This window comes from Callithrix jacchus, chromosome 1, assembly GCF_049354715.1.
Source record: "Callithrix jacchus isolate 240 chromosome 1, calJac240_pri, whole genome shotgun sequence".
In the NCBI taxonomy this organism is placed as follows: domain Eukaryota; kingdom Metazoa; phylum Chordata; class Mammalia; order Primates; family Cebidae; genus Callithrix; species Callithrix jacchus.
Genome location: NC_133502.1, coordinates 120906249 through 120922812, shown reverse-complemented (window position 1 = coordinate 120922812; position 16564 = coordinate 120906249). Strand labels below are relative to the sequence as shown.

Sequence of the window (16564 nt, the reverse complement as noted above, 5' to 3'; positions counted from 1 at the left end):
CTACATAATGCCAAACTATTTTCCAAAATGATAGTTCTAAACAATTCCCTATGGAGCCAGGCTGCATGTCAGGCTCTGAGCCAACCCTGTGGCCCCCAAAATACCTCTCTCTCCCGACAGTGCAACAGTGCTTACTTATATTCTACTGAGAAGAGTGGATCAGTCATCTTCCAAATAAATAAGAACCCCAAATGGAGATACTCCTATCTCTTCTCTCTCTGTGTGTCTCTCTCTCTCTCACACACACATGCACACACACACACACTCTCTCTCTCTCTCTCAGTCTCTGCTCACTTTCTGCCTCCCTAGTGCTGTCAATTATTTTACAGAAGCTGCACATTCCCTGCTGTGTTTTCAAATGTCAGGTAGTTATTCATCCACTTCTCAAGAAGCCTCTTCTTTGCTTTGAAAAGGATTGCCTTCAGGAGGGCATCTCTAAGACTTTCTCACTCTGTTAGGAGGCTAATTCAACAATTTAGCTAGTAGTGACTGGGTACCTACTAGAGGCCAGTTATCTTTTTCTCTGTCCTCAGAGACCTTGGATTTTAATGGTGTGGGGGGGGCAAGCTAGTCAAAAGCAAACTACTATTTCAGCTCCCCTTATAAAAAACAAACCTAATCCTTAGGGTTTTTAGCCTTTTTCCCAGGCTAAAAAAGGAAGGCTGGTGCTTTAAGCAAAACATCTTGGTACTACTATCTAAGTTGCTCTCTGTAAGGGACTTGAATTAGGAGCACTCAGAATGTTTCACCCTTACTCATTCATTCAACAGATGTTTTTGTGAGTTGCTAATATGTGCAAGGCATTGTTCTGATACCCTGTGCTTTCAGAACTACATTCTAGTAAACATGAATTTCCACTGGGTTCTCTCATTGCTTCTCCAGATACTGTTCTTGCCTGATGTTGCCTTAATTGCCCCAAATCCCAATTATATTATTGGCCTGTCCTAGGCCCTAGATAAAAATTTCCTCTTCTACACAGTGCACACTTGCTCTTAGTCACAAAATGACACCAGCTGCCTGGATGTATTTGCACCATGTATGTCTATGACTTCCTTAGGTCTCCCAGAGATTGGTCCAAAATAATGATAATTACTATTTAAAAAATTATTACAGTTTAGAAAATGCTTTTCAGACTAGGTGTGGTGGCTCACACCTGTAATCCTAGCACTTTGGGAGGCTGAGACAGCCAGAAAACCTGAACACAGGAGTTCAAGACCAACCTAGAGCACATGGCAAAACCCTATCTCTACAAAAATAAAAAAACTAGCTAGGCATAGTGGCATATGTCTATGGTTTCAGCTACTCAGGAGCTGAGGTGGGAGGATTGCTTGAGCCCAGGAAGTAGAGGTTGCAATGAGCCACTCCAGCCTGGGTGACAGAGGAAGACTCTGTCTTGAAAGAGAGAGAGAGAGAGAGAGAGAGAGAGAGACAGAGAGAGAGAGAGAGAGAGGAAGAAAGAAAAAAGAGAGAAAGAAATACAAGAAAATGCTTTTTGTATCCATGATGGTGTACAGATTCACACCAAATCTAGAAGGTACACAAATAGGTGTTATTATAATCATCATTATATTATTATTCATTTCATAGATGAGGAATCCAAGGTTCAGAGGAAATAGGTAGCTTGCCTAAGATCACACAGCTAAGAAGTCATAAGGTCAATATTTTGCCCTTGGTTTTTTCTTCTGTGATACAACCCTATCTCCCAACCCACAGAATATTCTAGCCCCAATGGACCTACCTAATACCTAATACCTAATGCCCTAATTCCCCACTCATCTCCAGGCTTACTCAAATCTTTATTCTTAAACGTGACTCGGAATCTTTAGAGACCACCTACTAGTGCAGTAATCGGTATGTGGGCCTCCTACAGTGAGGAGAGAGCCCCAGGCATGACCTGGTATATGCGGATTTCCTAATATCCTGAGATATCCAGAAATGTAGCCATCTTTCAACCTTCCTTGGATGCCCACCCTTGCTCTATCCAATACAATAGTCACTAGTCATATGTAGCTGTTAAAACTAAAACTAAAATTTGAATGAATTTAAATTCAGTGCCTCAGTCACACTAGCCATATTTCAATTGGCTGCTGCTGGGAATAGTGCAGATTGCAGAGCATGCGCTGTTGGACAGTGCTAGTGACAGCCATCCCCACGCCCCCATTGGTATTCATGTGGCAACTACCTGCTCATAAGTGGGTTTGAGTCATAAATATATGTTGGAATTGAGCAGTATAAACTAAGGCCTATGGGTTTAACAATAAAATAGTGAAAACAAGTAGAGAGAAGCTGCAGGCCAAGAATAAAAGGGATGGGGAAGAGAGTTTTTAGAGTCCACATGTTTGTGTCCCTCCAGAATTAGTATTTTAAACCTAAGCCCCCATGTGGTGGTATTAGGAGGTGACTGAGATTAGTGCTTTTGTAAGACACATGAGAGAAATAATTTATTTCTCTACCAATGAGGCTGCAAGGAGAAGATGACAGTATGTGAACCAGAAAGAGACCCTCACCAAGAACATGACCATGCTGGCACCTTGTTCTTAGACTTCCCAGCCTCTAGAACTGGGAGAGATGAGTATTTGTTGTTCAAACCACCTAGTCTATGGTGTTCAGCTACAGTAGCCCAAGTGAACTAAATACGAGCAAAGAGCCAAGACGGCTGATCCTGAAAAAAGGGAACAGAAACAGAATTGGCTATAAACTGGATTTTTTGGGCAAGTTGGAGGTGGCCACAAAGGCATGATACTTGCTGTTTTAGGTAATGTTAAGCCACCACTGCAGTTTGTGCCCAAAGCCATTGAGCAGAGCTTCATTCTGCAGGTGCTTTGATAATCTAGGGCACAGGAAATCAGATGAATAATGACGGAGGAAAATGTAAGGTTAGGGAACAGGGGCCTCCATGCAGCGTGGAGATCTGGGTGCTGGACTAGTGACAGCACCTAGCTTCTACCACCTTGAGTCCGAATCTCTGCTCTGCCCCTTCCTGGCTGTGTGACTTTGTGTGGTCACTGAGATTCCTTTTCAAAGAAACAAGGATAGTAATGCCTCCTCTGCAGAGTTGATTGTGTGGATGAGAGATAAGGTATAAAAAGCACCATGCTCCCGGTCATTGCTACCCTCTAAAATAGTTTAATGTGCTGGCATAAGGATAGAGACAGGGGTAGTTCAGGCAAGATAAGAACCGCATTTTTTTTTCATTTATTAGACAACTGCTTCCTATAATTTGTTGTCATAAATGAAGAGCTCTCTCTAATCATTTCCCACATATACTCCATGGTCTTGATTCTAGGAGGATGATGTGGCTTCCTTGTTTTCTATATGGATAAATTCAGAATTGATGTAACGTGAATGAAGACATTTCCCTTTAGTTTTATCCTGTGCCAATACATTTTTCTATTCACATCACCATTTTATTGGGTCAAATCTGGCAAAAGTATTAGGCAAGCAAGCATCAGTCCCTAGTTTGTTTTCACATTTTGCCTTTAGCCCTCAGCTCTGAATTCCCTTTTTGTAACCTGCTTTATCACTTCAATGATTGTGGTTGAACTGGCTTTTCTTTGTTTACGTGGGGCTTCTCATGGTGGAAGACTCAGAAACATTGTAGACCTTGGTGAAAGGGAGTTTTTGTGGGGCTGCCTGTCATTCAAAATTTTCCATTAACTTGTAGCAAAAGTGAGTCTATGTATTGGATTGAGTCCATTATTTTAAATATGTTTAGAAAATTGTACATTATTTGAATAAGAAATAATGGCAGAAGCCAGAAGTATTTCTATATCCTGTTCCCAAAGGGTCAAATAAGGCTTTGTTTTTCTTAATAATAATAATTAAAAAAATCAGACTGGGTGCAGTAGCTCACGCCTGTAATCCCTGCACTCTGGGAGGCCGAAGTAGGTGGACCACTTGAGGTCAGGAGTTCCACATCAGCCTGGCCACCATAGTAAAACCCCATCTCTACTAAAAATACAAAACCTAGCTGGATGTGGTGGCAGGCACCTGTAATCCCAGCTACTTGGGAGGCTGAAGCAGGAAAATTGCTTTAACCTGGGAGGTGGAGGTTGCAGTGAGCCACCCCAGCCTGGTCGACAAGAGCAAAACTCTGACTTAAAAAAAAAACCAAAAACTAACCACCTAAGAAAAAAAAAAAAGGAATTCTGCAATGTGAATGTAAATCAAGCTCTCTGGTAACCCTCTAATGCAGAACCAAAGTGAAGATATAATACCACTGGTGACGGCCAGGCACAGTGGCTCAAGCCTGTAATCACAGCACTTTGGAAGGCCGAGGCAGGTGGATCAGAAGGTCAAGAGATGGAGACCATCCTGGTCAACAAGGTGAAACCCTGTCTCTACTAAAAATACAAAAAATTAGCTGGGCATGGTGGCGCGTGCCTGTAATCCCAGCTACTTAGGAGGCTGAGGCAAGAGAATTGCCTGAACCCATGAGGCAGAGGTTGTGGTGAGCCGAGATCGCGCCATTGTACTCCAGCCTGGGTAACAAGAGCGAAACTCCGTCTCAAAACAAAACAAAACAAAACAAAACAAAAACAAACCACTGGTGACATAGGGACTTTGAGATCCTTATGAGTCAGGTTATTTACGAAATGTTATTCTTATTTTCATTAAAATAGCCAGTAAGTGGGGAATTTCCACCTGCATTCAGATCTTACATCACACCACAAATACCCTTTTATGTCTCAGCTGGCGAAACCATAAAGAGGTTGTTACTCTACAAAACAGCTTTTCACAGAAACATAATTCAATTTTAAGAAAATGAATACGAAATAAAATACCTGTTCCTGCTCTTTCAACAGCTCTGTCCTCCTGCTCCCACTCCTGCTCCATCGAGCTTCCTTTATCCCTCCCTAAAAGGCCTCAGGTGTTTCCAAGTTGTCTCAGCAAACAATTGTCATTCATTGTTTGGTATTAGAGAGAGAGCCATTAAGGGATGATTGGTGAAGTAATAAATGTACAGAGAGATACTGAGCTGTACAGATGGTAAGATATACTGAGAGTTGATTGGTTATAAGTTCTCCTGAGCCCTCTCTTCGAAGTAATTCCATCATCAACAGGTTATGAATACTTGTGAACTCTGTTTGTGTAATATGGATAGCGACAATGTGTGCCTGTCACCTCAAATGCCTTCTTCTCTGTTAATTGTGGGAGCCTTGCATCCTTCTCTAATGTGATTGAACTTTAAAATTTTTTAACATCAAAATCAAGGTCAAATCAAATCAAAAGTATGAGGTGCTGCTATGTTTTCAAACTACACCCTGATTCCTCTCTTCTATAGAGGCTGGAGGGTGGGCAGGGATGGGATAGGTCCCTCCAGTTAGTAATCCCAGTCCTACCCTTGTCTCATTTTTTCCTTTTCATTTTAAGTGGCTGTACCATGCCTCTTTTTTGCGGATGATTCCTGTTCACCTAAACAAATCCTAATCAATGACATTTTGTGCTGTGTAAGAATAAAGTAGTTGGGGCTGGGCGCAGAGGCTTACGCCTGTAATCCCAGCACTTTGGGAGGCTAAGGCAGGTGGATCATGAGGTCAAGAGATCAAGACCATCCTGGTCAATATGGTGAAACCCCGTCTCTACTAAAAATACAAAAATTAGCTGGGCGTAATGGCATGTACTTGTAGTCCCAGCTACTCAGGAGGCTGAGGCAGGAGAATTGCTTGAATCCAGGAGGTGGAGGTTGCGGTGAGCCAAGATCACGTCACTGCACTACAGCCTGGGAGACAGAGTGAGACTTCATCTAAAAAAAAAAAAAAATAGAATAAAGTAGTTGGGAGGAGGGATATAAAAATAATAAGTAATATACATAGCTACATTTATTGAGCCCTAAATATGAACCAGACATTGAACCTAAATATGAACCAGATAAATCCCTCACATGCATTCCTTTATGAAATGTTTATAATACCAATCTGAGGCAATTATTATTCCCTTTAGAAAGCAGAGAAAACTGAGGAAAACAGTAGTCAATTAATTTAATCAGATCATGAAACTCATAAAAAGGTAAGCCAATGTCCCATCCAGAGAAGCACCCCTGTCAGGTGGTGTAGAGCACCTCTTTAATCCTTGCAGCTGATTCTAACTAATCTGTCCATTTGTTATTACTAGAGTGATCACATATTTGTCATCCAAACTGGGACCAGTTTGAGGATGAAAGTGGAGACTCTTAAAAACTATCATTTAAAAAGTAGGCATAAATGGGGGTTGTTTTAGGGAAATTCAGATGTGTAGTCAACCTAAACTACTAGGTCAATAGAGTCCCAGGTCAATCCACCCTTTCCCTTTCTCTTAAAATTTTCCTTTATAAGCCCTAGGCTGCTATAACCTTCACAATAAAATATTGAAGCAAAATGCTCCATCTTTCAAAAATATAGTATTCTCTTCCCCTACCAAAAACTTCTACTGTAACAGAGTCTTTTCTTTTAATGTAGCAGGTATATGTGCTGATAAAAAGCATTCTCCAGGCCAGGCATGGTGACTCATGCCTGTAATCCTAGCACTTTGGGAGACCGAGGCAGGAGATAACTTGAGGCCAGAAGTTAGAGACCAGCCTAGACAATATAGCTAGACCTGATCTCTACAAAAAAAAAAATAAAAGAAAAAGTAGACAGACATGGAGGTATGTACCTGTAGCCCCGGCTACTCAGAAGGCTGAGGCAGGAGGATCAGGTCAGGAGTTTGAGGCTGGAGTGAGCTTTGATCATCCCATTGCACCCCAGCCTTGGGAACAGAGTAAGACTCTGTCTTTAAATGGCACATAATAGTATACACAGTATGTGCTCATTGAGGTGAATCAAAAGGATTTTTACATATTTGCGTTTTATGTATGGGTATGTGTGTTAACACTGGTACATACTTAAGCATCCAGAGCCTATCTGTTGAATAATACACACAAAATGTTGACTTATTATTGCTTCATGGAGGGAAAGAATCTCAGAATCTGGGGTGAAAAGTAATTCATTTTACACAGTATATCATTGTAGTCAGATTGAAGGTTTTGCCTTGAGTATATTTTATTTTTCAAGTGAGAAGAAAAACTAGACAGATGAATACTTTTCATGCAGTGAAATCGTATCACTGTAGGAAGGCATTCTGATGAAAGTAATTGGCACAGATTTTTTAATGAGTTCAAACAGGTAAAGTTATTACTTTACCTTTTTTTTAAAAAGTGACACTTTTAGGCTGGGCACAGTGGCTCACACCTGTGGTCCCAGCACTTTGGGAGGCTGAGGCGAGCAGATCACCCAAGGTCAGGAGTTTGAGACCAGCCTGGCCAACATGGTGAAACCCTGTCTCTACAATAAGATACAAAAATTAGCTGGGTGTGGTAGCTTGCACCTGTAATCCCCACTACTGGGGAAGTTGAGGCAGGAGAATCACTTGAACCTGGGAGGCGGAGGTTGCAGTGAGCCAAGTTCATGCCACTGTACTCCACCTTGGATGACAGAGTGAAACCCTGTCTCAAAAAAAAAAAAAAAAAAAGACACTTTTAGAAGTGCTCTTTAACCAGTGGAATGTTAAGCAGTATGAGAGAAGCAGTGAAGATATTTGAGGGTAGAGTGGTCATCCCTGTAGGAAATAACGTGTTCTAAGTTGAAGCTACTCTTTATAATTTCTTCCTTTTTTTTTTCATTTACAAGCCCACAAATATTTCAAAATATTAACTTTAAAAAAAAAATCATGTTGTAAAATGAGATCGTAAGGTCCAACAACAATGTGGAATGTTCTGCTCTTTAGTTATCCACACAAAAAGTTCCATAGCTTAAACTGAACATGGTGGCATCCCTGCAGTCCCAGCCATTCAGGAGGCTAAGGTGGGAGGATCACTTGAGCCCAGGAATTTGAGACTGTAGTGTTCTATAGTGATGTCTGTGCATAGTCACTGCACTCCAGCCTGGACAACTTAGCAAGACCCACCCCTTAAAAAAGAAGTTCCATGGCTTAAACTACTCAAATAAGGAAACAATCAGTGATATGCAAAAGTATTTATTTTGGCCATGTACTTTGAGATAATGCACAGCAGACTGGGTTTTCAAGCTAGTGCCTTAAACACTACATAATTCAAAAGGAAGCAATGAGTAAGCCTTGGATGATGTATTGGCTCTAACAATGTTATCTGTGAGTATGACAAGGACTTTTAATTTTCCAATCCATACTTACTCTTCTGTTATTACTAGTAACAGAGCCCCGAATTCATTTGGGACAGTAATTTTTCCTCTTAAAAGATTCCCTCACCAGGCTCCCTTGCAGCTAAGTGTGGCTATGTGACAAAGGTCTGGCCAATGCGTTGTAAGTGAAAATGTTCCCAGATACTTCTGGAGAAGCTCCTTAAAAGGAACTAACTAAGCTAGGAGGGGTTCTTTTTTTGCCTTCCTCTTTTCCTTTTTCATGATTGGAGAGAATAAGTGAGGGACATCATGGTCTAAGGCTGGTAGAGCAGAGAGACAGAAAGAGCCTAGGGCTTTGATGACTTTGAGGAGCCACCATATGAACCCTGTGCAGCCAGAGGTAGAGTTTCTCTTATGTTAGAAATAAGTCTTGGATGTTTAAGACATTGAAATCCAGTCTCTGTTATTGGCAGTTAAATACAAGTCCTAACTGAACAAACTACTTGTCTCCTTTAGGAGAAAGCATATCATGTAATAAAATAAACATGACATTCATTCATCATCATTCCTAAACTATGCCTTTTCCTGTGCCTGCTTTTTGTTTTGTTTTTAATTAATTAATCAATTTATTTAGAGACAGAGTCTTGCTCTGTTGCCCAGGCTGAAGTGCAGTGGCATGATCTTGACTCACTGCAGCTTCCGTGTGCCTCCCCCCGCCGACCCAGTTCAAGCAATTCTCCTGCCTCAGCCTCCTGAGTAACTGGGACTACAGGCGCATGCCACCTAACTAATTTTTAGTTAGTGCCTAGCTAATTTTTGTATTTTTAGTAGAGCCAGGGTTTCACCATGTTGGCCAGGCTGGTCTCAATCTCCTGAACCTGAGTGATCTGCCTGCCTCAGCCTCCCAAAGTGCTGGGATTACAGGCATGAGCCACCGTGCCCAGCCTTGTTTTTAATTAATTCAATTTTTAAAAGACATTTCTTCTTTTAGAACAACTTCTGATCTGAGTCTTCAGTTCCTTGCACGCTGAAAAAATTTCTCTCCTTTATAAACAACCCATTTTTCAACTCACAGAAACCTCAATTAATAATCATTTTTCTCACAAGATGACTCTAGGGGACATTTACTCGGACACTGACTGTCACCATTGCTGCTAGTACTGAAGTAATAGAAACAGATGAAGTTTTCTCACTTGTTTATTTTCCACGTGGGGTGTCTCATTTAAAATCCTTCCATTATACGTCCCCAGGCCCTAAATGTAGGCTGTGTTATGGATAGCCTTTGAAACTTCTGTCTTCTTTTCTCTGGGAAGGAGGGGAGGTGAAAGCCTGAATAAAAGAAAATAATTAAAAAAAGAAAGGAAAGAAGAAATAAAATAAGAACCGTATTTTTAACAAAGGGATTTTTGAAAGCCTTGGAAAATGTTATATTCACTAATATAAGGCCCCACTGTTTTAAACATATTTTACTATAATTTTTCCTTCAAAACCCTGACATTCGAAGTTGAACAGGGCTCTTTCAGTGTACAACCCTGGGACATGGAGAAATAAAAAGAACAGTATTGCAACTAATGCATACTCAGTGGGAATCATCATATTGCATAATTGCTTGAAATCCACAGGCTGATCCGATGTCATCTTCAGAAACATGCAAGTTTCCCTTTGTTTTCTGACTTAGAGATATTTCCTTGCTTTAGGGCTTAACCCTTCAATTGCTGCCCCTAGTTATTGAAATATAATTAAAAATGAATGTGGAGCTGCCCCTCCTAAACTCACCCCAAATGTTAGGTAAGATTTCCCCAAAGCTGCCAACTTTTATTTTGACAAAAACACAAAATATGCACTTCAAGTGTTTCTTTTCACTCGTTTCCTTTATCTACCTGTTTCTAAACACCACACACACACACACACACACACACACACACAGCCCTTTAAATGTCTTTCTATGAGAAACTAAAAGAACAAAGAGTTGCCATTTTGTAGCATGTAATGACATGTTTAAAAGTTCATCAACTTCCCGCTTTAAAAAAAAAAAACCTGGCAATGAATCTAAAATAATAATTCAAAAAGATTTAGAGAAAAGAATCCTTAAGACTTATTCTTCTGTAACATGATGTAAATCATAAATATACCACTGGTCTGGAAGTGATTACAACAGGCTATGAGACAAAAGATATTCTGAAGCAGACTCTGCTGGCAGTGAGCTCTATGCTCCCATCAGCATAGAAAAGGATATGGGAAGGTAAGTTCTCATAAATGCTAATAAGAGATTCACATCACTGTAAAAAGAATTCCTGGGTGTACATGTTCCAATAATAAATTCTAAGTCCTGGCCCATAACTGATTGTATAACCCATTACAGAAATCTGTCCTCTTATTCAAGATGAATGAATCTTTCGGTGTTCCAAACATTCCCTCCCCCTTCGCCAGTGTTCCTTTGCTTCTTGATTGCCATTGTCCCTGACCTTCCTAACAGGATCCTTGGAATGAAGAGGAGGAAGAAGTATATAAACAGCTCATTCTAGAAGTGTGAGTCATTCTGGAATCGGTTCCCCCCTTCCCTATATAAGGGATACCGCTCGTATCTAAGTTTCTCAATTACTGTTAGAAAGCATTTCTTTGTTTTGTCTTTTATACCTTTTTCCTGAGGGCAAAGGTTTAACTTTTTTTATTCTTCTCTGAGTGATTCAACACTTGAGTTAGAGATTCAGTTCACAGGACATCAAGCATTACATTTTGCTTGATAGCATAGCATTAGAAGCTCTGGCCAGCCAACTCAAAGGGACACTGCAATGCCATTTTATAATTAAGCAGGGCACCGCTGGACCACATGTTATACCAGATGTTTCCTGGTCCCAGGTACTAAGCCAGCACATGGTAAAACTGCCCAGAGCCTCTCCCTGAGCCAAGATGGGTCAGTGTCTGGAACAACTCCTGTCCAGTGTCTCTTTCTGTAATTAGAGAATGAGGCTACATTTTGGTCATTAAAACCATTTGAAAAATAGCCACAGCTAAATTAAAAATGAAAAAAAAAAAAAGAACATCAAAGTGCTCTTAAAATTGAAAAGATTGATAAGAAAACAGAAATAATTTATTGGCGATTTATTATTTCAATCAGTGTTTTAGATCTTATATAAATTCAGCATGATGCCCTCTCTTCAACATGTTTTGCAAAATTTTCACTCCATTTATAAAATGGATAAAATTAGAGGCTCCTTATGCTTAAGCTGGAACAGAGTTTTAGGTTGGTTAGTACCAGGAAATCAAACTCAGATGCTTATAGAGGCCAGTTCATAAATGAACAAAGCAAGCAAGAGCAAGAAAAATCGTTCTGCTTTTTCTTTTTCTTTTGTTTTCTTGTTTTCAATAAGAGCCATGAGTATGGGAATAGCTCTCTCCACTTTGAGAACACAATAGTTTTGGCAGGGCTGACATTCAGATGGTGATCACCTGAGGTTAGCATGATCCTTACCGGCTCATGTGTAGATACGCCTGTAAGCTCCCCCAGTGAGGCCCATCCTCAACCTCTCCTCCAAGAGCTCTTGGACCTCCCCATGACCAATTGAAGCAGAGCAGGGGGCATCCAGGAGTTGCTCTAGCACAAAGGTCAGTGTCCATTCTGATCGGTCAGTTCCTGCGCCTTAGTAACTAAATATATTAAATATTGCTCAGAACAAGTACATTGACAAATAGCAATTGGTATTTTGTCTGCTTAAGGCAAACCAAAAGGGTAATAGGAATTGATGGGGTCACTGAAGCCCTGGAGAGCCCCTTCCCTGTCAAAGGAGGTAGTTACTGCCGACTGAGTAGGAATGTGAGACTCCTGTGGCCAGATTTTCTGACTTCTCAAGGGAAAGTAAAAACCTATGTTCTTATGTAAAGTTTCCCAACTAAAGTGTCAACTCATTTAAACACTGTTATGGGCAAACTAAGTGTTTCTGTGGGCCAGATGTAGCCTAGGTATTCCCGATTTGCAACCTTCTTGATTTCTGAGACACAGGAGAGGACTGAAGTCTAAGTGACTTGCCCAGAGATCACTCAAGTAACTAGTAGCAGACCCAGAGTGAGATCCTATATCCCCTGACTCCCCAGCCTGTGAGATCTGGCTTTCTTCAAAACAAATCCTATAATACCACTGAAAACCCTTCAGGAAGGATTTCTAGACTACCTACCCTAGGAAGCAGGAACTTATATTACTTTTAGTATTACAATTCTTTATACTAGTGTTTTTTCTCCCCCCATGACATAAAAGTAAAACCTAATTTCCAAAGCTGACATATAATGATGGAAAAGATATGAAAAGTTCCAGAGATGACTGAGGCCTTGCACAGCTATAAGAAATGGTCGGTCCTCTGGCAGGTTGGGCATTAGTTTTTGTGTGTGTGTTTTTGTTTGTTTATTTGTTTGAGACAGGGTCTCACTCTATCACTCAGGCTGGAGTGTAGTGGCACAATCTCAGCTCACCGTAACCTCCGCCTCCTGGGTTCAGGTAGGTTTCCTCCCTTAGCCTCCCAAATAGCTGGGATTACAGGTGCCCACCATCATGCCTGGCTAATTTTTGTATTTTTTGTAGAGATAGGGTTTCAATATGTTGGCCAGGCTTGTCTTGAACTCCCAATTTCAAGTGATCCACCTGCCTCAGCCTCCCAAATCACTGGAATTATAGGCCTGAGCCACCGTGCCCAGCCTGGACATTAGTATTTAATCAAACAGATTGATAGGATTTCCAGGTGAGCAAGGGTCAAAAAAGTCCTATGGCAAAGGTGACCTATAGCAGGGTAAGAAAGTCTCCAAGTCTGAAGGAACCTCATTATTAGGAGTGATCTGATTTTTATGGAGTTCTAGTGTCATGTGATCCTGAGATGAATCTGTCCTTTTTATGATTATTTCTTACCTTTGTTATGGAGCCAGATTGTGCCTAAAGTGAAGTCAAGTGTTTATCAAGTAGATATGTTCACAAAATCAACACATATTTACACTATGGGCTAGAACAACATTCTCAAACATCTGTTAGTATCCCACCTTCTATGTGATTTGACTTCCTCTTATCACTTACACTCTTATTCATTTAATTTTTAAAAAGCTAGTGTACCATTTTTTCTTGATTAGAAAAACAGTTAACTATCCTTGTGTTGGGGTTACATCAGTGAATTAAGTATTCCTTGACCTTATGGCTCCATAGACCATTAATATACAAATAACTAACTTTGATAAAAATATTGAAAGTGCTATGATAAATGCAAAGAGGGAGCCATTAATTATCTTTGAGTCAGATGTAGGTAAGAGTGGAAAAGCTTTACCCAGGATGTGATATTGGGCTGGGCTTTTAGGAAGAAGCCAAGAGGAGGTGAAGGTTATTCTAGGCAGAGAAACCTGCTTAAAGAGAGGCACAAAATCCTAAAGTGTGCTGAGTGTTTGGAGATAGTGAATGGTTCAAAATAGCTAAAGCCAAGAACACACAGGGTGAATGATAGGAAAATCTGCCTGGGATTGGTTTTAAATATAGTCGTTTTAAATATAGTACACAGTAGGACATAACCTTTTCTTACCCTGGAGGTAAAGCGCCCCCAAAGGATTTAGAGGTGGAGAATGTCCGATCTGCTCTGAGTTATGAGAACCTAATTTTACCTACAGAGGGCTGGCGATGGAAGGGACTGAAGGTAAGGAGGTCAATTAGGAAACCACCCAAATACATCAGGCAAAAGACGGTGAAGTACTGAATTAGGGAGTAGAAGCTGTGATGAAAAGGAAATGCTAGATTTGAAAACTTTTTTGAAATAGAAACAATAATACTTGGTGACTAATTAGACTAGGAGAAAAGAAGGAGTAGAAGCTGAGTCCAAAATCTCTTACTTGAATGCCAGATGTGTGGAAATGCCATCTATCCAGACATAAGGGAGAGCAGAGCTTTGAGAGGGTGCGTGTGGGCAAGGGAGAGGTGGGGCTGGTTCATGAGGTCTGGCTTGGAGATGTTAAAGCTGAAGCACCTTCCACAGACTCTGGTAGGTGGATCTACCCAGAAGGCATCAAAAACGTGGAACCGTGGCTCCAGAAGGAAGAACTAGGGGCTGTGAGATTGATCTCTGTAGAAATATTCTGCAAATGACTTTTAATGATACAGATGGAAACTCATTATCTTGAGAAGGCCAACCTGATAATAATTAGATAATTTGAAAACTGGTAGTAAAAGAAGGCACAGAACAGCACTTTGACCAGCTTCCACATCATCTTCTTTTATACAATAAGATTGAGAAATCACTGTGCTTGAAATGATGCCGACACAAGTCTGAATCCTGATCATCATACTACTTGCTAGCTGTTTGACTTTGGAGAAATTACTGTTTAACCTTGCTTAGCTGCTTGGAGGCAGACATTATTCTGGGATCTGGGAATATAATGATAAATCAACCCTGCCCTCAAAGAGCTTCAATTTCCTTTTCTGTAAAACTACTAGATTGCAACTAAATATTATGTGTCAGGCACAGTGCATGACACAGAGTACCAAAAACCTGTCACTTACGAAACCCATCACTTTCTATTCATGGTTCATTTAATTTTTACACCAAACCTATGAGGTAGGCATTGATGTTGTGCCTATATAGTTGGGAAAACTGAGCTCAGGTACCTTGCACAAGTTCATAGGGAACAATAAGGGTCATCTGACTCCCAAAATGCTATATTACATCTCCTTTCCATTGTCAAACTAAATGGGCTATGCAGACATAAGCACCTTCTCTTTCTCTGGAAGCACCAAAATATGAGTGAATGGAGTAGAAGTCATCATCCAAAGAAGATGCCAGTTAAATTAAGATAATGTGGCATAATAACAGGAAGATATTCAAAACTGAAGTTAGTCAAGACAGCACTGGTATAAATCTCTTTAAATGCTATTCAGATGACTAAACTAAAGATAATGGCTGAGAAATGCTTGTCGGTTCAGGATGGCAGAGGCTGCCACTCGGCCCGCTCCACGGTGCTGTGTGTGTAGTTGCCCCGGAACCAGTCTGCACGGCCAGACACGGTGGCCTTGTCCATAGCTACAGAGTTTTTATCCTACCTCAAATTATTTTTGGAAGTAAGTACAGAAAAATATTAGTAAGTGAACATCTTCAAAAAGCATTTCAGGCATAATTTTTACACATAATGAATGAAATACAACTACTTAAAGTCATTCTGGAGTGGAAATCTTTAACATTCTATGACCTCTTTATGTCTGCTTCTTGGCTGTCATCTTACATCTTCCTCTTCATTCCCTCAACATTGGCCTAGATCAAGCTCTCTTCATTTCTCTCAGGATAGCATCCAACCACTTTTCCCCCACTCACCCCACCTCTGTCTCGCTCTCTTTTTTATCTTACTTCAAGTTCTGGGATGCAAGTGTAAAACGTGCAGGCTTGTTACATAGGCATACATGTGCCATGGTGGTTTGCTGCACCTATGAACCCATCATCTAGGTTTTAAGCCCCACATGCATTAAATATTTATCCTAATGCTTTCCCTCCCCTTGTCCCCAACCCCCCGACAGGCCCCAGTGTGTGATGCTCCCCTCCCTGTATCCATGTGTCTCATTGCTCAACTCCCTCTTATGAGTGAGAACATGCGGTGTTTGGTTTTCTGTTCCTGTGTTAGTTTGCTGAAAATGATGGTTTCCAGCTTCATTCATGTCCCTGCAAAAGACATGAACTCATTCTTTTTTATGGCTGCATAGTATTCCATGGTGTATACGTGCCACATTTTCTTTATCCAGTCTATCATTGATGGGCATTTGGGTTGGTTCCAAGTCTTTGCCCTCTCTTTTATCATAATACCACAATTGCGCTAAGGCTTAAACTCCCTCAGCATTTCCCTATCACCAAAAATACACAGCCATATTCATGGAGGAACACAAGTTGCTTACAACCTTTTGACCTTCATTCCCAATTCACAACCTGTTAGGTCTCAAATGTGCCGGGTTGTTTCATACCTCTGATCCCTGTGCACTTGCTAGTTCCTCTGGTTGGCATGTCTTCCCCAGGATCACCTGATGAACCCCTACTCATCTTTAAACACACAGTTCAAGAGACATTTCTTCTGAAAAGCCTTTCATGGCCTTTCCAAATTCTGATCTTTATACCCACACAAGACTCTGAGTTCATTATAGAAACTCACAATAAATAACTTTTACTTGTTAACATGTTTATCTCCCCTAGCAGACCAAACACTCCTTGAAAGAATGCATACTATCTTCTATATTTTTGCATTTCTGTACCCAGTAGAGCACCTGCATAGGGTAGGGGCACAGTAAATACTGTTGCACTAAGTAAATTGAATCCAATTCTCATTATCATGGTCAACAACTCAGGGTTAGTGGACTCTTGTAGTAGTATAATTTGTTGATAAGTGTTACATTTAGCATTTAGAGCGATGGAAGGAAAGACAGCCAAAACTCCTTGTTGATTCTCGTGCAAAGG

General features: G+C 40.7%; 2 protein-coding genes across 11 annotated transcripts in view; one reads left to right on the top strand and one right to left on the bottom strand.

Annotated features, from left to right (window-relative positions):
- NFIB (nuclear factor I B) overlaps window positions 1–16564 on the top strand; it is a 448899-nt gene that overhangs the window by 144526 nt on the left and 287809 nt on the right. The window lies entirely within an intron of this gene.
- The window catches only part of LOC144582151 (uncharacterized), a 71106-nt gene that overhangs the window by 5838 nt on the left and 48704 nt on the right, over window positions 1–16564 (bottom strand). For 4 of the 7 annotated variants that reach the window (XR_013534235.1, XR_013534238.1, XR_013534237.1 and 1 more), the window contains 2 exons: window positions 9308–9443; window positions 3107–5746 (listed from right to left, as the gene is read on the bottom strand). The gene's annotated coding sequence lies outside the window, so the exon portion shown is untranslated. Of the gene's footprint in view, window positions 1–3106; window positions 5747–9307; window positions 9444–16564 lie in introns of those variants that run through there. The other 3 variants (XR_013534236.1, XR_013534240.1, XR_013534244.1) reach the window with 2 other exon arrangements.